At 37.5% G+C, this 23,206-nt stretch overlaps 1 protein-coding gene across 3 annotated transcripts in view; it reads right to left on the bottom strand.

Moving 5' to 3' along the window:
* TENM3 (teneurin transmembrane protein 3) overlaps positions 1–23,206 on the bottom strand; it is a 1,675,137-nt gene that overhangs the window by 644,981 nt on the left and 1,006,950 nt on the right. The window lies entirely within an intron of this gene.

Here is a 23,206-nt window from a genome sequence, read left to right as displayed (position 1 = left end):
TGCTCAGAGTAGCCAAGTCTGTCATAATTGACCAGTCTTCCTGCATTGCTGTTATTGTGCATGATAATCTTGTTTTTCTTACTTCACTCTGCATCAATTCATATTGATCTTCCCAGGATTTTCTGAAACCATCCTCCTAGTAATTTCTTATAACACAATGGTGCTCCATCACAATCACATACGCTCATTCAGTCATTTCCCAATTGATGGGCATCCTATTAACTTGCAAATCTTTGCCACCATAAAAGAACTGCTATAAATATATATTTTTTGGCTAATAGGTTCTTTCCCTTTCCTTTGATCTCTTTAGGATGCAGACCTAGTCATGGTATTACATGGTCAAAGGATTTTATAGCCTTTTGGGTACAGTTCCAAATTGTTCTCTATCAATAGCGCATTTCTGTCTCGGTTTTCCCAGTACTTGTCATTTTCCTTTGTCATATTAGCCAATACGATAGGTATGAGGTGGTATCTCAGAGTTGTTTAAATATGCATTTTTCTAATCAGAACTGATTTTGAGCATTTTTTCATATGACTATAAATAGCTTTGATTTCTTCTGAAAACTGCCTGTTCATATTCTTTCACCATTTATCAACTGCCCTTCCTCAGTTATTAATTGATTGTTTTTATCCCAAGTGAAATGATTCTTAGTTAAGGTTTTCTTTAGCATCATCTCCATTCACAAACATTCCATCTTCCCCTTCCTCAAGAAACTGTAGCATTTTATAGGTTTGTTTCTTTTCTCAGCAAGAGAAGCAGACAAACTCTCGTGTAAAGCAAACGAGGTAATATTTGTAAAGTACTTAGCACAGGGCCTAGCATATTGGTGTTTAATAAATCCTTGTCTTCATCCTTCCTAATTGCACATCCAAAATGTTATGGACTCCCATTCTAATAGTCTGTCTTTGCATCTGTGTCACCCTCTGCATATCATCCTCCAGGCTCATTCTTCTGGGGATCTGAACCGTGCCAGTCAGCAGAGAAATACCTAGAGTGGGGTCACTGGGGCCTTTTTCCTGGGGACCAAAATTTATAGGGTGCTGACAATATTTCCACTCTTTCAGCAAGTAGAAACAAATGAGCTTAGCATACAGCAAAAATAAAACAGGAAGCTGCCTCAACCTGGGTGAGCTGCTCTTCAGCCTTGCTAGGCCTGCTTCCTATTTAGGGTAGTGTGCGCGCACACACACACACACACACACACACACCCTACCCCTCCTCCCTCCCTCTCCCTCTCCCCTTCTCTCTCTCTCTCTCTCTCTCTCTCTCTCTCTCTCTCTCTCTCTCTCTCTCTCTCTCTCTCTCTCTCTCTGGGTCTTGTGACCCAGAGGTCCAAGGTGTCTCCCCAAGGTCTCACCTCTCCCAACTGAATCTTTTTTAAAATGTTGATTTAATGGACTGCTCTCCCTTCTTTGAAGAGGCTAGGAACCATGGATACATAATACTACATAGAAGGTTACACTTAGCGTATTGTGCTCAGTTGATTTGCTGATCTGAGTCTACTCCCTTTTAAAAAATTCCTCTCCCTGGGGCAGCCAGGTGACTCAGTGGATAAAGCACCGGCCCTGGATTCAGGAGGACCTGAGTTCAAATTTGGCCTCAGACGATTGACACTTACTATCTGTGTGACCCTGGGCAAGTCACTTAACCCTCATTGCCCCACCAAAAAAAGAAATAAAAAATAAATAAAAATTTAAACATTTAAAATCCTCTCCCTTCTTTCTTTCTTTCCTTCCTTCCTTCCTTTCTCCCAACCAAGACTTTGTCTTCCCATCTTGTCCAGGCTGGAAGTACAGGGGTTACTCACAAGCCAATCTTACTATTTCTCTGTTAGGAGACTTTGACCTGCTTCCTTTATGACAGGGGCAGGTTCACCCATCCCAAGGCAATCTGGTGAAGCCTAGCTCCCAAAGGGTCATAACATTAATGCTATCTAGTTGGTATAGATACTCCATTAGTACAGATCTTAGAAGCTCAAAACTCTAGTCCTTGAGAGATCTGTTTGCCCCCAGCTCCTTGGGAGTGAGGAATATAGTTTTGCACCATGACTCTTAGCTTTTTAAAATTCTTTCTTACAAGAGAGAACTCTGTGTAAGACAGGGGAGGTGATCTATTTGGAAAGGATGTGATGCAAATATTTCAATAAAATCATTTGTAAAGAGTTTGAGAGTACCTTTACTGTTGCTGGCCAATGCTGCATTTTTATGGTACCTGGTCTGGGCACCAGAACTTCTAGTTTTAAGCTTGCTATTTAAAAATGGCAATACTCAAGACTGGGCCCTGGGGCAGGGTCGAGGGAGTCAGTGTAGGACAGTTTGGCACTAGGACCCATCACGTATCCACCATCACAACACCAGCCACATAGACTAAGGAAGCCTGCTACTACTCCCCAATTCTCATTCTCCCTTCTCTTCCTAAATCAAGGCTTGTCCTAGAGGCAGCCCCAACTCTCTATGTTTCTGAGCCCCATGCTCCTGAACTAACTCACCATTTCAAATTCTACTTTACCAATACACATTCTCCCTGCCTTATACCAGTAAAGTCTCCAATGCCATGCCACTAACACTCTGTCGATACTCTATTCTAGGGGGTGGCCAACTGAATATGCCAAGAGAAGATCCAAGGGACATGCATGATAACTGGTGTCACCCCCAACACTTATCCCTCACTGATATTTGCAGATCCAAGATAATAAGTACATCTAAAAAAGGCTCAACAGCTTACAGAAGGTCTAAGGTGTATGGTGTGCATATTAGGGCCAGTTATAATTTCATATACATGCAAAATCCATGCAAGCTTACCCCTGCTTTGCAATAACTATAAACAACCCATATTATGAAATCCCCACTACTCTACAAATTGGTCACTGCCATCAGTCAGTCAGTCAACCAGCTTTTATAAAATAACAGCTATGGGGCAGGCATTGTGCTAAGTAAGGGCTGGGTATACAAATAAAAACAAAGGGAAGTCTGGATTCTTAAGGAGCTCACATCCCTTTTAAGAATTGTTCCTATACAACTGACTTCCTGCTGCAATAATGTTTTTTCCTAATGTTTTCCCAGAATCAACTAGACATTAGGTAGGGACACTACTTTCTGACCTGCAGGACTTTCTCATCTTTATTCTTTATCACTTTGTTTATTTTACTACAAGTTCCCTTGAAGGTTCCATCCTCAACCCTCTTCTCTTTTTCAATCGTTTGTATGTGTGTGTGAGAGTCTGGATTTCTTTTCTATTTACATAATTCAGTAATCTCCTCTGAACAAATTATTTCCCAATCTACTTTGCCACCTGGTCTTCTTTGCTGAATCTGGGTCCTTATCTCTGTCTGTATTCAAATGTCTTGCTTCCATCTAAAAATAGAATAGTTCAATTTTCTTCTCAATCAAATATCTATACCACTTTCTCCCATATTTCCAAACATGTATTCAAGGAGCCATCACTAATTTCCCTCTTCCAGTTTCACTCCCATCCCAGTTCTTTTTCTCTTCACTTTACCAAATTCCATTTCTTTCCTGTGCATCTATAGCCAGCAACCAACAGAAAAACAATTCTGGTAATAATCATTTCAGAGCTCCACGGTCCACTTCTTGTATAGGCCTTCACATCTCTCCCTACAAGATTCACACTGCGCCCCAACAAATGGTTGTTCAAGCCATTTTCAGTCATGTCTGACTTTTTGTGAACCCTTCTGGAGATTTTATTTGCCAAGAGACTGGCATGGTTTGCCATTTCTTTCTCCAGCTCATTTGACAGATAAGGAACCTGAAGCAAACAGGGTTTAGTGACCTGCCCAGGGTCACACAGCTAATAAGTTTCTGAGGCCAGATTTAAACTGAGGAAGAAGAGTTTTTCTGACTCCAGACCTGGCATGCTATAATACTAAGAGGTACTGTGCCACCTAGTAGTCTCCTTTGCCTCCATAATGTATAATCTGCTGATAAAAAATAAAAGGTATTCTTTTTTCATGTGAATTTGTTTTTCTATTGAATTTCACAAGGCAAGAGCAATACTTGCTAATATCTCATCTGGATTATTGAATCACTTTTCAATTTGTTCTGATAGCCTTCCTGCTTCTCCAGGTACCCCTACCCCTTACTGTGTCAAACATTTTTTTTTAACGTTTCTTAACACCTTGTCTTCTTTTTAAAATCCTTCCAATAGCTTTTCTGGATGCCTCCAATCTTTCAGTCCTCCTGTCACATTAAAATAGTTTTGAACCTCCATCATTATCTTCAAATGTTATTGGCACAGTGAATGCCTTTGTAATGGATAATTAAAATGACAATGCACAGACATAGTAGGTTACTATCAATCCATTCTTTCACTCTTTTTCTTCAAACTTGTTCCCATTTGTTTGGTTCAAACAAAGGTTGCTTCTGACTTATTTATCCATTAGAGTTTTATAAACATAGTTGATTTCAAGCAAGCTAATTAACCATCAGTCTAAGACAGTCTTAAGCTCTCTAGAAGAAAAGAGATACATAAATCTAATAAATGATCCTCAAGGAATATTTAATTGACTGATCAAATGCAAGTCAAGGCTGAAAAGTGATAGATGTGGGGTTTGAAGTGTTTTTTTTAAAGGTTTTATTTCTTGAATTAATATAATGTGGATTTTAAAAGAATGTGCATTGCATCACATACACATTTAATTGGCATTCCTATTTTTAAAAATTTGACACCTTGGGAAGTTTGAAGGATTTTTCTCCTGTGTTTATATTTTTGGTTTTTCTAATGGAAATATTGGAGACGCTAGGGATGAAAATATTTTTCTTACACAACATTTCAATACTGTGGCTTACTTTGTTTCAACCTATGAATATAAAAGGTTTTCTTTCTACTACACAGTTTTACAATCTGGAAAATGAAATAAACACTTAGTTCTATAACATGATAATGTAAAATTATATTATCATAATTAAAGGTTTCAATTTCTACTCTTTGGTTTTTTTTTTAACATGGCTTATAAAGAAATGCAAATTGAGCTTCTAAGAAGTGAGTAGTGAAATAGGAATTTCTGTGTTAGTAGAAAATCCTGTGTTAGTGCAAATTGTAAAGGTCTTTGTCACCAAACACCTGAGGTTTTCATTATTCTTGAAAGCTATCCAAAGTGCCATGAGAAATCGAAAACACTGTTCTACCATCAAAGACAAAAACAATTTGATCTTAAAGAAAAAGTCTTCAAGGATTTGCAGCTCTTCTTCATAATAATAAAAAGTCCTTTGCATCAGGAATTTCATTATTACACAGAGTTCAAACTCTTCAAAGATTTAATCTACACTATAATGTTTGCAAGTAGCGATATGCTTCTCAGACAAGTCAATGAATTCAATACGACTTCAAAAGGCAGTTTTCTGGGTTATCTACTGCAGCTCCACTCTAGGAATGAGAAGGTTGGAAAATGCAGGCTGTTTAAGTAAATTGATGAAGTATTTTGATGGTGATGACACTGTCATAAGAAAGGATAGGGAGAATTCTGTTCATATTCTACATACAGCAATGAAGGAATGCTACTTTAGCAATCTGACACAATCTAGTTGCCTGGTTAATTTGACCAATTCCTCGTAAACAATGTAGTTTACCCATCACAAATAGGTGCATAGCACGGAAGAACCTGAAACATATTGCAGTACTTGCTTGTTCTCTGAATACAAATACCATTTAATGTCATAGTTTATGTTTTGTGACAAAAGCAAAGAAATACATTATTTTCCAAGGGTTCTGGTGAAGAATTTTTAAGGGTTTTTATTGTTCGAGTTTTATCAGACAGCTCAACAGTACAAAGCTTTGCACATATGTACTTAATACATGCTTTTTGAATTGAATTGCTATATCCAGTTGGCCATTCATTCTAAAATGTTTATTAAGCTTCTGTGTGTAAGGTACTGCACTGAGGATACAAAAAAAATGCACCATTGTTGACCTCAGGAAGACTACGGACTAGTCATATAAAACCGTCTGAAAAATTTCAGAATGATTTGTTTCATGTTGTGCTTTTAAAAGCCTTTCTTGGCTGTTTTTCTTCTCTTCAAGGAAACATGGAAAAAACTAAAATTTAAGTGCCTACAAACGCTCAAATTATACATAGTCCATTATATAAAGCCGATAATTTACAGAATCCAAAGTGGTTTGGTGAGACAGGACCATGATTCAGTTATATTATAATATGGAAACTTCACCCTTTATAACCTCCCCTTCCCCTAATTGCAGTTCATTTGTAGTTGTCTTAAAAGTGAGATTTTGGAAAATACGCCATCCCTAAATCAAGGGACCATCTTTAAGCCTTTTTCAAATGACTACATTTACTACAGTAAAATAACTAAGATCTGAATATCAGAAAAATTGATTTCCTAAGTCTATAATTTAAGTAATTAAAAAAGTTCACTGATTAAATTTCCTAACTTTTCATTTTTTTTCTTTTGTAATACAAGTCCTACAACCCTGTGGGAATCTCTTGAATGTTCTTTTGATCAGACTGTGCTTTAGCTTTTTACTATAGGTTGAAAAACCTTACACAAAATAATAAACATGATACAAAAAAATAGTGTAGTTTGACACATAAATCAGATGAAAGATTTAAGTTGAGATAATTTTTTTTGTAAACGATATTACAGAAACTTTTGATTTAGTTACTAGTCATTTATGTCTTGTTTTATAGGGCAATATTTATGATTTATTACCATTTAGCTTAATTAACAGAACATACATATTGTCTATCCTCCAACTTTTTTTAAGTGTTTCTTTTAATGAAGAGGAATGTTAATGTCAATTGAACACAAGAGGAAATGAAAGGCCATTATTGATTTAAGAAAAATTCTGTAGCATAGGAGGCAAATTTCCAAACCAAGGATGGGATAAGATAGAGTGTGAAAATCAAATGAAGTTATGGGATTTTTTTTTCTTTTAAATATCATGGGACAATTTCATGACTGAAATGGGTGAAATCTGAGCACAAGGAAAAATATATCTGGGATGTTTATAGGAAAAAAATGAAGGTATACAATAAAAGGTATAGGGAAAAGGAAGGTATAGAAATAGGCAGATGCAGGGCAGCTAGATGGCACAGTGGATAGAGCACCGGCCCTGGAGTCAGGAGTACCTGAGTTCAAATCTGGCCTCAGACACTTAACACTTACTAGCTGTGTGACCCTGGGCAAGTCACTTAACCTCAATTGCCTCACTTAAAAAAAAAAGAAAGAAATAGGCAGCTGAAATGGAAAAGCAAAAATTAATGCTTACTTTAAAAGGTGTGAGTAGAGAAAATAAGCGGAACAGGGTCAAATGCAAGAAGCTGAGGAGACTAAACCAAATTGTGGCACATTCTGCAAACATCAAAAGATAAAGTAAGATCTATGATAAATTAAAGGAATAATAAAAATATAGTGATGATACCAAAATGCTTTTGACTAAGAATAGCAAATATATAAATTAGCATAACAAAGACAAGAATGACAAGTTAAATTGGCTACTGACATTAAATGGCGAATGGGAAATTGTAATATTGGAAAACAAATATAAGATTGGAAAAAAATAAATTAGTAAGAGTAAAAGAAAAAAATATCAAAACTCTATAGTATGAATTTTATTATTATCCCAAATATTTATTTTGAAAAGATTTCTCTTTAGAGAAAAAAGAAGGAAATCCGAAACCTTTCTTATGAAGAAAAATGATGATGAGGTTAATAGGTTAGTAACAAAAATAGTCAAATGAAGCCAAATATGCGTCAATGAGAAAGGAACCATATGCCATATGAAGCCTTTTCTAACATGAGAAACTCACCTGTCTATTTCCCCCTCTAGATAATTAATCAACATGAAGATATAACAGATAAAGTACACTTCTTTTAAAAAATACAGTAATCTAGTCTTTGGGTTACAAAAGCATGAATAACTGCAATGAAGTACACAGTGCAGAGAGAAGGTCATCATCTCCATCCTAAGAAGAGATGAGAAAAGGCACTTGAGAACGCAAAAGCAGCTGAGCCTAAGGGACTGTTCCTAGACTGTAGACCTTTAGGGCAAAGTGTAAATAAGACCCATCTATTCATCTTCCTGCCAGGATCCCATAATATCCATCTGATCTATTTATGCATTTCCACAAAGGTTTTAAATGTGGTCATCTAGAATAAGTTTCTAACTCTTCATTAGTCTGTACCTCAAACAAGTTCCTAGAATATTCTAGTATTCATGATATTGGGTTCAGATTTTAAAAAATAGTTGGAATCATGTCACATATGAAGTTGATAGGAAACAGTGATAGAAAAGCTAGAAAACACATTATTGGCCCTCTAAAAGTCTATCACATATGTATATATGTATTACCTGTATATATAAAATAGGTAACATATATCACATATATGTAGATATTGCAAGGTGATATAGCAATATAATTATTATATATAAAATATATAGTTATAAAATGATTATATATAAAATATATTTTTACAACATTATATATAAAATATATAGTTATATAATGATTATATGTAATACATATTGTACATGGAATATGTGTGGGAAGGTAAAAGAAGAAAACAAAAACACTCAGAAGAGCAAATATTCTGCCTGCACTAAAATTGTGACTAGGATTGTTCATAGTTCTCCAGAACAAGCAAAAAATAAAAATTCAACAAACCTTTTATTAAGTGCCCACCTGTGCTAGATTTAGGGGATGGGGGCAGCTAGGTGGTGCAGTGGATAAAGCACCAGCCCTGGATTCAGGAGGACCTGAGTTCAAATCCGACCTCAGACAGTTAACACTTACTACCTGTGTGACTCTGGGCAAGTTACTTAACCCTTACTGCCTCACAAAAACAAAACAAAAAAAGATTTAGGGGATGGCAAACATCCTCATTAACAAACACAACATAATCAGAATCATTCACATTAATATGGCTTTATGATTGATAAAGTATTTCCCTTCCCTATGAGATATGAAGGGCAAGTATTAGCATCTCTGTTTTATAGACAAGAAAAACGAAGCCCAGAGAGGGAGGGAATGATTTATAGTCAACCAGCTAACAAGTGGTTGAACTAAACTAGTCATTCACTCATTTATTCAACATGCTTCTAAGCATCTCCCATATGCCAGGAACTAAGCTAGATGCTAGGAATTCAAAGATTAAAAACAAAACCATCTCTGCTCTCAAGGACTTTACCCTGAATTAAATGTATACATGGAAAAACATCAACACACCATATATAGAAAATAAAAACAAAATGGCAGGCAGGAGAGGTAGGAAAGCCTCCTACAGCAGGTAACTTGAATAAAACTAAGGATTCTGAACTGTGAAGGTGGAGAGACACTGAATTTTTGCCATATGGTATACAACCTGTGGAAAGATTTTTACTGAGGAGGGAGACTGGTGTCTGTGGGGAGTAACAAGTAGGTCAGTTTTGCTGAGACAGTGTGTTTGAGAAGAGTAATAGGAAATGAGCTTGGGAAAATAGGTTGGAATCAGAATATGAAAGATTTTAACTGCCCAGAGCTAAGAAAGAACAGAAATACTAGCCTCTTGCTGAAGGGCCTACATGACCAGAAAGGCGTTGGTTGGTTTCTTTGCCCCCATGATAGTGAGTGAAGTCAAGGGGGGTGTGTAAAAAAGGCAAGAGCTATTTACTTAGTAGGTAGATAGAAAATACATTCTTGGCCCTCCAAAAGGCTACCACATATGTATATATGTATTACATGCATGTATAATAGGTAACATTTGTTATATAGATGTAGATATAGATAATAGATAATATATATTATATATGTATATACTCAGAATTGGGAGAAATAAAATTCTGCTACTCTTCCATCTCTCCCACAACCCTCTCTTCTTTTTGTCTCTGTCTCCCTCTTCCTCCTTCCCTTTCTACCCGCCTCCCTCCTCCTCCTTATCTGTCTATTTCTCTCTCCTGCACCTCTCTCCCTCTTTTTGGAGCCTCAGGCTGCGTGTGTGTGTGTGTGTGTGTGTGTGTATTTCTCCCTCATTTTGCCTCAGAAAGAAGAGTAACTGTGCATTTTGCTTAGGGTTCAGGCTCCCCAGTTTTACAAGGGCCCTGATTGGGCCAAGATGGCCCAATGGATGGAGTGCCAGGCCGAGAGTCAGGAAGACTCATCTTCCTGAGTTCAGATTTGACCACAGAAACTGACTAGCTTTGTGACCCTGGACAAATCATGTAGTCCTGTTTACCTCAGTTTCCTTACCTGTAAAATGAGCTGGAGAAGGAATGGCAAACCAAGAAAACCCCAAATGGGATGAAGAAGAGTTGCACATGACTGAACAAGAGCAGGGCGAATGCTGTTTGGCTCACTGAGTGGTTCAATTCTGGTCCTGCTCTGTGGGTTTGGATTTAATGGAAAGAGTATGAAAAGGTAATAAGTTCTAGTCCCCTCTGTGCTGTGTGCTAGCTAACCTTGGCCAAGCCAAGATCACTTGTTTCTGTAAGACTTGGGTTTCTTTTGTACCTGACTCTTCATGACCCCATTTGGCGGTTTCATGGCAAAGATGCTGGAGTGGTTTGTCATTTCCTTTTCCGGCTCATTTTACAGGTAAGGAAACTGAGGCAAATAGGGTCAAGTGACTTGCCTAGGGTCACATAGTGTCTGATACTGAATTTGAACTCATAAAGATGAGTCATCCTGACTGCAAGCGTACTGCTCTATCTACTCTGCAGAGACTCGGTTTACTCATCTGTTAAACAAAGGGATTAGATAAGATGATTTAAAAGTTCTTTCCAGTTTTACCATCTTTTAACTCTCTGGAGTTTTGAGTAAAGCAGGATGTGACTTGAGGAAATGGAGGGAAGGTCCAGCAGATGCCAGAACCACTTTAGGAGGATTCTTTGGAATTTCAGAACCGTTCTTGAGTAGGCCTGTGAGCCTATAGGCCTCCTTTTTTGAATTGAACTGTTTAGAAATCAAAGTTTCTAACCAATAGAGTAATGGTCAGCTTGCCGAATCTCTAACCAGAGAAGCTGTGACATGCATCAAACATGTTGATCTTATAAACTGAGGTTCCTTGCAGGCCTTCTCTGAAGTTAGATTAAAGGACTCTCTTCTCCCCTCTGGGCCCAGAAGATATTTTGCTATAACTTCTTATGCACCAAAGGGAGATGAACCTCGTTACATTTCCCTGTTTGACCAGAGGCAAGGATGCTCCAGCAATCAGCAGCAACAGAACTAGATTATCAGACCAAAAAAAAAAAGGGCCACTGAAGTTCAAGGGCAGGAACCAGTAGTTGGGAGGAATGCCCGGGGTCTGCTCTAGCTAGCCACCTCCATGCCCTAGACCACTTTTCAAAGCAGGGAAGACTGTACTGTATTTCAGGGTTTAAGGAGAACACGTCTATTTTCCAGGAGTTTGCATAGTGCTTGTGCCTCAGAATGTGTTTAATAAATGTTTGGGGACCACTGACTAATTCTATATCTATAATTCACTGTCAAATCTTGTCCTTTTAACGTCAACAATCTCTCTTGTTTATGTCCTTTTTTCCCCCCTCACAAAGCCATAACCCCAAGCTCAGGCTCTTATTCCCTTATGCCATTACTACTCTATTAGCAATTGGTCTCCCCATCTCCAGTCTTTTCCCATTTCAACCCATCCTCCATTCAGTTGCCAAGTGGATGGCTCTGGAGCAGAAGTACCCTCAGCATTGAATACAAACTCTTCTGTCTCTTTATAACCTTGATCTTTCCTGTCTTTCCAACTTTCTACCTTCCCTCCTTCCTTCCTCCGAGTGAACTCTGTCCTGCCACCCTCGCCTACTTACCTCAAACACAAGATGCTTTCTCTTTTTGGCTGTTCTCCATGCCTGGTGTGCTCTGCCCTCTTAACTCCTCCTCTGCTTAAGTTTCCCTTGCTTCTTTGTTTGTATTTTGCAGGGCAATGAGGGTTAAGTGACTTTCCCAGGGTCACACAGATAGTCAGTGTCAAGTGTCTGAGACTGGATTTGAACTCAGGTCCTCCTGAATCCAGGGCCGGTGCTTCATCCACTGCGCCACCTAGCTGCCCCCTCCCTTGCTTCTTTTTTGAGACTCATCTCAAATCCCAGCATCTCTAAGAGGCCCTTCCTGGTCTCCCTGCCCTAGCAACAAATGCCTTTCCCTTTCATGTCACCTTCTCACACACACTACAGACGCATTTTGTAGTTGTTTTCAAGCTTTCTCCGCCATAATCTTGTATGTATCTTGAGGGCAGGGACTCGATTTTTTTTTTTTTTTGGTCTTTGTTGTGTTGCCAGTGCTTAGCACAGTGCCTGAATGCTTGTTGAGTGACTGAAATAAAGGAGTTGCTCCTTCCTACCCTTCGTCCCACACATCAAAGGAAATTTCACCTTTTGCTCTTTCTACTTCATCCAACTCCTTCTTTCTCATCACAGAACAACCACCTTAGTTCAGGCCCTGTCAGCTCTGGCTGAGATTACTGACATGGCTTCTTAACTGGTCACTCCTGCCTCAATTGCATCTCCAATGTTGTACATCTTCTAAACAGTGCCAAAAGTGATTTTCCTTAAATTCAGATGTTGATGGCATCCTTCCCAGTCAATAAACTTCTGTATCGTACCCTATTACCTCTAGGATAAAATACAAATGTTTTTAAAAACATAATTAATTAATTTAATTTTAATTTATGGAATAAGACAAGCATTTTCATAATACAGTATAATAAACAAGATTATTGATCATGAACATGCAAATCTATTATGTATAACTTGCTATTCCTTTTAAACATATAATAAAGTTATCATGTAAATTTATTTTTTCCTCCCTCCTCACACCCTAGAGATGGCTAGCATTAGACATAAATAGGTGTGTTTATATATATAGTATAGAAGAATGTATAGAATTATATATACAGGTGTGTTTGTATATTTATATAAATATCTAATCTAATATATATTTATATACATATATGTGTATATGTATATATGTGTGTGTATATACATAGCATTAGACACAAATAGGTGTGTTCATATCTATATAAATATAAACATACCTATTTGCATCTAATGCTACATATATATATATACACCCCCCACATATATACATATATATGCATACACACATATGCATATACAAATATATATATATTAGATATATTATTTATATAAATATATAAACACACACACACACACACACATATATATAGTTCTTTACATTCTTCTAAATAATTATTCTATACATACTTCTATTTATCAGGGTTTTTTCCTCTGGATACAGAATAAATTCTTTGGGGGGGGGCGCTGAGACTAAGTTGGCAGGACCAGAGTTCAAATCTAGCCTCAGACATTAATTAACTTGCTGTGTGACCCAGGTTAAGTCCTTTAACCTCTCTCTGCTCAGTCTTCCTCAACTATAAAATGGTGGTAATAACATCTACATCCTGGAGCTGTGAGGCTCAGACAAGATACTTGAGAAGTACTTAGCACAGTGCCTGCCACATAGTTAATGCATATTAAATGCTTGTTTATTACCTTCCTTCACATCCTGATCCCCAAACGTTTTTCCAGCCTTAGTGTCTATTACTACTCCCACTCTAGTACTCTCTGACATGGCCAAACTGACTTTCTCTTTATTCCTCATATAGCATTCCATCTTTTTGCCTTTGGGCTGACCATCTTCCTCCATGCCTGAATGAACTCCCTCCTCCTCTGCATCTCATAGAATTCCTCTTTCCTCACAAAACTCAGCGCCTCAGCACCATGTCTACAGGAAGCCTTTCCTGATATCCTCCAAGTTCTAGTTGCCGCCATCCAAAACTACCTTGTAGTACTTTGCATTTATCTTATTTATCTTCTTCATATTTTTGTTCTGCATGTGCTCACAAACACACAAACATACATACACTTGCTTTCTCCTCCCCACCAGAATGTCAGATCCTTGGATTAGTGGTGGTTTCATTATCTGTATTTGTATCTCCATTGTTTGCCATACAGTAGAGGCTTAATAAATACTTTTGGCTGATTGACTAATTAATTGTCAATGGAACTGGGAGTTAACAACATGTGTATTCTCTTCACTGTTGAAAACCACAACTCGCCCATGCCATCTCACCCTGTGTCTTTCTAAGGCACATTATTCTATAGATCTTCTGGAGATGGTCCATACAACATGCTGGAAGCCTCCTTCATGGGCTTGTTACAATTTGGGGAAGCTAGCCCATCTCACTCACACTGTCCTCTGTGATTCCTCGCTTTGACCACAAGACTAGCCCACTTCTTTTTCCAATCACATTTCTTCAATGACATTTCTTGTGTCTATTCTTATGAACAGTGCATAACTGCAAATTATGGACACTGTTAATCTGGAGAGAAGGACAGTCAGGGGTGGTGAAGGCTCCTGAACATTTGCCATGTCACAGCTGAATGCAGGTTTAGCCTGAAGGAGAAAAGACTTAGAGTGCCCATAATCGGTTTTCTAGTATCTGAGGGATGGTCACAAAGAAGAGGGACTAGGTTTGTTCTGAATGGCCCTAGAGGGTAGAACCTGGAACCAAGGCTGGGAGTTCCAAAAAGGACAATGTAAACTTCAGGCTTCAAATAGAAACAGCCCCCTATAGGCAGCAGAATGACTTAGAAAACCTCAAGCTCTCCAATCATTGGAGCTGTCTCAAAGTTGTACTCGATGTCCTAAGACATGGTAGGTGCCATCCCTGCAGTTCTTCAAGTTGAACCTCGTTGACCCTTTGTTAGGTAAGTTTGAGAAGAGATTCCTTTATATGCAATGCCTCATTTGGAATTGTACCAAAACTTCAGAATCTTAATTTTGATATCTACATATGAAAACTATCTGATACACACACACACACACACACACACACACACACACAGACACATACAACAGTTCAATTCATCCAGAGCTTGGTTTATCCCACTCAATCACCACCAACAATCCTGTGAAGAGGCTAGAAGAAGTATTATTGTACCCAATTAGGAGAAGAAGTAATGAAATCTCAGAGATCCAGTGGTTCATTGAAATTAAAGAACTAGAACATGGAAAAGCTGGGATCCAAACACAAATCTTCTGTTTCTTACCAGTGTACCTGAATCTTTTCTTCTATGATTTCATTAGTATAAGGAAAATTCTGTGTTTCAATGTATAACTGTAACTGTACTTTAATTTAGAGTATTATAGTCTCAGTGCCTGGGTTACTGAGATGCTCAATACCTTTCCTAGGGTCAGTTTAGAGGTAGCTAGATGGTACCAAGGATAGAGCACTGGAGTCAGGAAAACCAAGTTCAAATCTGTGTTACCCTAAGCAAGTCACCTAACCTAGGTCTGATTCAGTTTCCTCATCTGTAATTTTTCAAGTGCTTTGCGGACCTTAAACCACTATATAAATGTTACCTATTATTACTAGCATATGTTAGAGATGAGACTTGAATACAGGTTCTAAGCTAAAACTCTCTCCACTCCATCAGTGATATCAAACTCAAATAGAAACAGATCCCTATAGGCCACATTGACTTGGAAAACCTCAAATTAACATTATCTATGTTGTAATTTATTTTCATATATTTTGTTAAACATTTTCCAGTTTACATTTCAATCTGTTTCTGGCACTTGGTGGGCCTTGAGTTTGACATCTCTGTGCTATATCATTATACCACTACTTTTTGTAGTCCCATTTATCAAAATATACACATCCATGAATGCATCATGATTATATAAAGAATCTGATCATTTATCCAGATGTTCTGAAATGCTTCAATAGATCACAAGAAGACAAAATATTATTAATTTTTGCTACCCTTTGTACAAAAAATAAACCAACCTGTGATTAAAATGGTGAAAAACTCCAGTTCCCTTCCAGATTGTGAATGACTACAACCTTAGAGCAAAACATGCTGCTGTGAAAAACTTTCACGGGACCAGATGGGATAAAGATGGTCAGGAGTGCTCCTGTTGAGACATCTGGGGAAGCACCAGCTTTTCTCAACCTTAAAGCATGCTAGTCAAGAGTGTTTTTTATGAATGCAGAAAAATCTTGTTTCCTTAGTTTCTTGAAGACCTCTTGCCTAGGAGAAAAGCTGGGCATCTGTCTTTGCCCTTGACATTTTGGTCATACCCTCTAGATGATTGTTAAAAACCATACTTTTGGTGGAGCCAAGATGGTGGAGAGGAAACAGCAAGCTGCCTGAGCTCTCCTTCTGTTCCCTCAAAAAGAACATTAAATTGGGGCAGCTAGGTGGTGCAGTGGATAGAGCACTGGCTCTGGAGTCAGGAGTAACTGAGTTCAAATCCGGCCTCAGACACTTAACACTTACTAGCTGTGTGACCCTGGGCAAGTCACTTAACCCCAAGTGCCTCACTAAAAAAAAAAAAAGAACATTAAATCAAGCCTCTGGATGGATTCTGAAACTACAGGACTTGCAAAGAGACAGAGAGACACAGTCTTCCAACCAGACATAATTTAGAAGACTTCAGGAAAAGGTCGGTCTGACTCAGGCAAAAGGGAGGCCCAGCGCAGGGCAGCAGCCCAGAGCCGAGGGGGTCGGGGAAAGTCAGCAGGAGCTGCGGGCCACAGCCAAACAACTGAGGCCCCTGGAACCTGGCTCAAAAATCTGGTGGCCAAGAAGGACAGTGGAAAACCCTACCTGCACCAGCCGAGAGGGCAAGTTGACAGCTGTAGGACCACAAACAGGACAGGCGGGATCAGGCGCCTGACTGAGCGAGCTCAGATAGGAAGTGCAGGGGGGCGAACTGCACACATTATAAAGGCCTCAGAGTAAAAAACTGGTCACCCAGCACCTATACCCCTGCACAAGAAGCCCAAAGCAGGGACCCTGGTGCCCCCAGAGCAGACCTCAACTTAAAAAATAAATAAATAAGCTGCAATAATGAGTAAGAAGCAAAAAAGAGCCCTCTCCATTGAGAGCTTCTGTATCAATAGGGAAGAAGCCAACGCAAACTCAGATGAGGACAATACCCTCAAATTGCCTACATGTAAAGCCTCACAAGGGAAGGTGAATTGGTCTCAAGAACAAAAAGCATTCCTGGAAGAGCTCAAAAAGGATTTTAAAAATCAACTGAGAGAGGTAGAAGAAAAAATGGGGAGAGAAATGAAAGCAAAACAAGAAAACTATGAAAAAAGGATTAGCAGCTTGGAAAAGGAAGCACAAAGATTGACTGCAGAAAACAATTCCCTAAAAAATTCATCTGGCCAAATGGAAAAAAAAGGTGCACAATCTCATTGAAGAAAACAATACCTTAAAAAATTCATCTGGCCAAATGGAAAAAAAAGGTGCATAATCTCACTGAAGAATGCCTTAAAGATTAAGAATGCCTTAAGAATGCCTTAAAAATTAAAATTGGACAGTTGGAAGATAAGGAATCCATGAGACACCAGGAATCAGTTAAGAAGAATCAAAAGAATGAAAAAATTGAAGAAAATGTGAAATACCTCATTGGAAAGACAACTGATCTGGAAAACAGATCCAGGAGAGACAATTTGAGAATCATTGGACTGCCTGAAAGCCATGATCAGAAAAAGAATCTAGACACCATATTCCAGGAAATTATTAAGGAGAACTGCCCTGATATCATAGAATCAGAGGATAAAATCATCATTGAAAGAATCCACCGATCACCTCCTGAAAGAGACTCCAAAAGGAAAACTCCAAGGAATACTGGAGCCAAATTACAGAATTATCAGGTGAAGGAGAAAATAATCCAAGCAGCCAAAGAAACAATTTAAATATCACGGAGCCACAGTTAGGATTGCTCAGGACCTGGCAGGTTCAGCATTAAAGGACCGCAAGGCTTGGAATATGATATTCTGGAAGGCAAAGGAGCTTGAATTGCAGCCAAGAATCAATTACCCAGCAAAACTGATCATTCTCTTTCAGGGCAAAAGATGGACACTTAATGACATTGGGGACTTGCAATCTTTCCTGATGAAAAGACCAGAACTGAATAGAAAATTTGATTTTAACAAACAAGACTCAAGAGAAGTTTAAAAAGGTAAACAGAAGGGGAAAAAAGGTTACTCAATTAGGTTAAACTGTTTATATCCCTACATGGGAAGATAATACTCATAACTCTTAAGAACTGTAAATATATTTGGGCAGAGAGAAGGACTTTACACAGAGAGTATAAATATAAATTGTCTTTGATGTGATGATACAAAAAAAATTAAGGGGTTAAAAAGGGAGTCTGTGGGGAGGAGAGGAAAGGGGAGGTGGAATGGGATGAATTACATCATATGAAGAGGTGAAAAAAAACCTATTACAATACAGGGAAAGAAGGGAGGGGTGAACATTGTTTCAACCCTACTCTCATTAGATTTGATTCAAAGAGGGAATAACATATACATTCATTGAGATAAACTTAGTTCATTCTTTAGGGAAGCAAAAGGAGAAGGGAAAGGTGGGGACCGATAGAAGGGAGGACAAAAGCAAGGGAGAAAAGAGTAAAGAAAAGAGGGGGGGTGACAAAAAGGGAGGGCAGATTGGGGGAGGTAGGGGTAAGAAGTAAAACATCAGTGAGGAGGAATAGGGTGAAAGAAGGGGGAGAAAGTACAAAGGGGGTAAATAGAATGGAGGGGAATAGACAGTCAGTAATAATAACTGTGAATGTGAATGGGATGAACTCTGCTATAAAATGCAAGTGAATTGCAGAGTGGATTAAAAACCAGAATCCTACAATATGCTGTTTACAAGAAACACATTTGAAGCAGAGAGATATACACAGAGTAAAGGTAAAAGGCTGGAGCAGAATACATTATGCTTCAGCTAAAGTAAAAAAAGCAGGGGTAGCAATCCTTATCTCAGACAAAACGCAGGCAAAAATAGATCTCATTAAAAGAGATAAGGAAGGAAATTACATCTTGCTAAATGGTACTATAGATAATGAAGTAATGTCAATATTAAATATGTATGCGCCAAGTGGTATAGCATCCAAATTCTTAGAGAAGTTAAATGAGTTACAAGAGGAATTAGACAGTAATATTATGCTAGTGGGGGATCTGAATCTCCCCCTCTCAGAATTAGATAAATCTAGCCGAAAAATAAATAAAAAAGAAGTGAAAGAGGTGAAAGATTACTAGAAAAGTTAGACATGATAGATGTCTGGAGAAAACTGAATGGGGATAGAAAGGAATATACCTTTTCTCAGCAGTATATTGCACATTTTCAAAAACTGACCATGTATCAGGGCACAAAAACATCATAGTCAAATGTAGAAGGCAGAAATAGGAAATGCATCCTTCTCAGATCATGATGCAATAAAAATTACATGTAAGCAAGAGCCAGGGAAAAGTAGAATGAAAATCAATTGGAAACTAAATATTTTCATTCTAAAGAATGAATGGGCCAAACAACAAATCACAGAAACAATCAATAACTATATTCAAGAGAATGACAATAATGAGACAACATACCAAAATCTATGGGATGCAGTCAAAGCAGTGCTTAGGGGAAAATTTATAGCTCTAAATACTTACATGAATAAAAAAGAGAAAGAGGAGATTAATGAATTGGGCATTCAACTTAAAAAGCTAGAAAAAGAACAAATTAGATATCCCCAATTAGATACTAAACTAGAGATCCTGAAAATTAAAGGAGAAATTAATAAGATTGAAAGCAAAAAAATCTATAGAATTAATAAAACTAAGAGCTGGTTTTATGGAAAAACCAATAAAATAGATAAAATATTGGTTAATTTGATTAAAACAAAGAAAGAAGAAAACCAAATTACAAGTATCAAAAATGAAAATGGTGATGTTACCACCAATGAAGTGGAAATTAAATCAATAATTAGGAATTATTTTGCCCAACTGTATGCCAATAAATTTGACAATCTAAATGAAATGGATGAATATTTACAGAAATACAAACTTCCCAGGTTAACTGAAGAGGAAATAAAATCCTTAAATAAACCCATATTAGAAAAAGAAATTGAATAAGCCATTAATGAACTCCCTAAGAAAAAATCCCCAGGGTCAGATGGGTTTACGGGTGAATTTTACCAAACATTTAAAGAACAATTAATTCCAATATTATACAAATTATTTGGAAAAATAGGTGAAGAAGGAGTTCTACCAAATTCGTTTTATGACACAAATATGGTGGTGATACCAAAACCAGGCAAAGCAAAAACAGAGAAAGAAAATTATAGACTAATTTCCCTAATGAATATTGATGCTAAAATATTAAATAAGATATTAGCAAGGAGATTACAGCATGTGATCACCAGGATAATACACTATGACCAGGTGGGATTTATACCAGGAATGCAGGGCTGGTTCAACATTAGGAAAACTATTAATATAATCAATCACATCAATAAGAAAACCAACCAAAATCATATGATTATCTCAATAGATGCAGAGAAAGCTTTTGACAAAATACAGCACTCATTCCTAATAAAAACACTGGAGAATTTAGGAATAGGTAGAGCTTTCCTTAAAATAATAAACAGTATCTACCTAAAGCCATCAGCAAGTATTATATGCAATGGAGGTAAATTAGAGGCCTTCCCAATAAGATCAGGGGTGAAACAGGGATGTCCATTATCACCCCTATTATTCAATATTATCCTAGAAATGTTAGCTTTAGCAATCAGAGAAGAAAAAGGAATTAAAGGAATTAGAATAGGCAAGGGGGAAACAAAACTATCACTCTTTGCAGATGATATGATGGTATACTTAAAGAATCCTAGACAATCAACTCAAAAATTACTTGAAACAATTAACAACTTTAGCAAAGTAGCAGGATATAAAATAAATCCACATAAATCATCAGCATTTCTATACATGACCAACAAAGTCCAGCAGCAAGAGACAGAAAGAGAAATTCCATTTAAAGTAACAGTAGAAAATAAAATACTTGGGAGTCTACTTGCCAAGACAAACCCAGGAACTCTATGAACACAACTACCAAACACTCTTCACACAAATCAAATCAGATCTAAATAATTGGAAAGATATCAATTGCTCATGGATAGGCAGAGCTAATATAGTAAAAATGACAATACTACCCAAATTAATTTACTTATTCAGTGCCATACCAATCAGACTACCTAAAAATTATTTTATAGAGCTAGAAAAAATAATAACAAAATTCATCTGGAAAAACAAAAAATCAAGAATATCCAGGGAAATAATGAAAAATAATTCACAGGAAGGTGGGTTAGCGGTACCAAACCTGGAGCTTTACTATAAAGTGGCAGTCATCAAAACTATCTGGTACTGGCTAAGAAATAGAGTGGAGGATCAATGGAATAGGCTAGGCACAGGAAACGCAGTAGTAAATGACACTAGTAATGCAGTGTTTGATAAACCCAAAGACTCCAGCTTCTGGGATAGGAACTCATTATTTGACAAAAACTGATGGGAAAACTGGAAGATAGTATGGCAGAAATTAGGCATAGACCAACATCTTACACCTTATACTAAAATAAGGTCAAAATGGATACATGATTTAGACATAAGAGGTGATACCATAAGTAAATTAGGAGAGAAAGGAATTGTATACCTATCAGATCCTTGGAAAGGAAAACATTTTATGACCAAACAAGAGATAGAGTATATTATAAAATGCAAAATGGATGATTTTGATTACATTAAATTAAAAATTTTTTGTACAAACAGAAGCAATGCATCCAAAATTAGAAGGGAGGCAGAAAGCTGGGAAACAATTTTTATGGCCAATACTTCTGATAAAGGCCTCATTTCTAAAATATATAGGGAATTAAATCAAATTTATAAGAATCCAAGTCATTCCCCAATTGAGAAATGGTCAAAGGATATGAACAGGCAGTTTTCTGATGAAGAAACCAAAGCTATCTATTCCCATATGAAAAAATGCTCTAAATCTCTAATGATTAGAGAGATGCAAATTAAAACAACTCTGAGGTACCACCTGACACCTATCAGATTGGCTAAAATTACAAAAAAGGAAAATAATAAATGTTGGAGAAGCTGTGGAAAAATTGGAACACTAATGCATTGTTGGTGGAGCTGTGAACTGATCCAACCATTCTGAAGAGCAATTTGGAATTATGCCCAAAGGGCAATAAAGCTATCCATACCCTCTGACCCAGCAATACCACTTTGGGGTCTTTTCCCCAAAGAGATCATGGAAAGGGGAGAGGGACCCACATGTACAAAAATATTTATAGCTGCTCTTTATGTGGTGGCAAGGAATTGGAAGTTGAGGGGATGCCCATCAATTGGGGAACAGCTGGACAAATTGTGGTATATGAATACAATGGAATACTATTGTGCTGTAAGAAATGATGAGCAGGAGGAGTTCAGAGAAACCTGGAGGGTCTTGCGTGGGCTGATGATGAGTGAGATGAGCAGTACCAGAAGAACATTGTACACAGTACCATCAACATTGAATGTTGATCTACTGTGATGGACTAGATTCTTCTCACCAATGCAATGGTACAGAAGAGTTCCAGGGAACTCATGATAGAAGAGGATCTCCAAATCCAGGGAAAAAAAAAGAACCGTGGAGTATAGATTCTGAATGAACCATACTATTTCTTTTGTTTTTGGTGCTGATGTTTTTCTATTTTGATGTTTTTCCTCATTGCTCTGATTTTTCTCTTATAACATGACTATTGCAGAAATATGTTTAATGTTATTATGTGTGTATATATATATATATATGGACTATATATATAAAACCTATGTCAGATTACCTGTTGTCTAGGGGAGGGGGGAGGGAGGGGAGGGAGGGAGAAAAATCTGAAATTGGAAAGCTTGTATAAACAAAAGTTGAGAACTATCTTTTCATGTAATGGGAAAAAAAACTTTATTAATTAAAAAAAACCCAAAAAAGCCCCATACTTTCAAGACTGGTATGATGTGGAGAATCAACAAATATTAAGCCACAGTAACAATTTGGAGTAAGCCAATCTGGTCTGCATCTCTTTAAGGAAAGGCAGTACCAAGTTGCCACACTGAGAAAATGTGACCCAATGTTGGTCTTGATGGCTCTGCTTTAAAAGAATTGAATTTCCAATTCAGATAATTACAAAAAAATAATGATATCACTTAACAGTTAAAGTTCTGATCCCTATGCCGAGAGAATTTTTTTAATTTGGATGGAGTGCTCAATGAAGGGCTGTGATTGACTGTCTATAAAACATGGACTTTGGGTGAGCCGTGGTGTTCTACCTCCTCCCACCTTGGTGGGGAGAGAGAACTCCTCAAAGGAAGAGGCATTCTTCTTCAATGTTCAATAGATCCCTCTACTCTAACT

The sequence above is a fragment of the Dromiciops gliroides genome, chromosome 6, assembly GCF_019393635.1.
Source record: "Dromiciops gliroides isolate mDroGli1 chromosome 6, mDroGli1.pri, whole genome shotgun sequence".
NCBI classification, from domain to species: Eukaryota; Metazoa; Chordata; class Mammalia; order Microbiotheria; family Microbiotheriidae; genus Dromiciops; species Dromiciops gliroides.
This window is presented reverse-complemented; position numbering and strand designations above follow the sequence as displayed.